Genomic DNA, 920 nt, shown 5'->3' on the forward strand with positions numbered 1-920 from the left:
CCGAAAGTATTTTTAAATCACAGGCCTTCAGAACAACTGGTGGTGTTAGTTGCCTATTATTGATAAGCACCGCAGTTTTCGTTGTGGTACTCCGATGTTAATGCTGTGTCAGTGCCAATCCTGGTTGACAGCGTTTCCTCTAATTCTTCAACATTTTTTCTTCATTTCCCTATATTTAGTGGTATATCCCCCTGGGTCTTAATTGTGTTGGGCAAATTAAGAATAGAGTCTGTATACCTGTATGTGTGCTTGTCCTTTCTTTCCGACGAAAAGAATACAAAGGTTAATTCCAGTTATCACACAACTCATTTACAAGTTCAACCGCACATAATATACAAACGTGTATAATGTTAAGGAACACATCTGGTTACATATATGAATATTTTAAACGCATTATAAAGAAGAAAGTAAATACGCTCCAAAGACTTTTAGAATTCCCCCCCTCCCAAAAGCAAACACTTCTTTTCAAGACGTAGGTTATGTGGTAAAAGCTCTGACATTGAGAACACATTTCATTACAGATTTCTTTGTCAAGGACATTCAAAGGTTGAAGCATTTCTTATATAGGTTATGGCATGATATTTAACACAGTATTTTTTTTTTATTAAAACGGATTCTAGCTGCAGTCTTAATAAAACTGCACAATCTTGGTTCTTTTCAGTTCGCTTTTCGTATTATAAAGCTCAATGGGCTTTCAACTGGAGAAGCAAATGGCTTTTGCAACCATTATGCGCAAAACCCGAAAGGAATTGCAGTAAATTCCTTTTTGTTAGAAGACAATTTACAACTTGGTAATAGACCTTTTTATGAGCAAGTATCGTCTGTCATTGGATGGCACTGGTCATGTGCATGAGGCTAACGTTTTCATGGCCCTTTTCCTGATTTCCCTAGCGATTTTTTCACTGCATTCCGCTGTTAAA

This window comes from Lepisosteus oculatus, chromosome 12 (genome assembly GCF_040954835.1).
Source record: "Lepisosteus oculatus isolate fLepOcu1 chromosome 12, fLepOcu1.hap2, whole genome shotgun sequence".
In the NCBI taxonomy this organism is placed as follows: domain Eukaryota; kingdom Metazoa; phylum Chordata; class Actinopteri; order Semionotiformes; family Lepisosteidae; genus Lepisosteus; species Lepisosteus oculatus.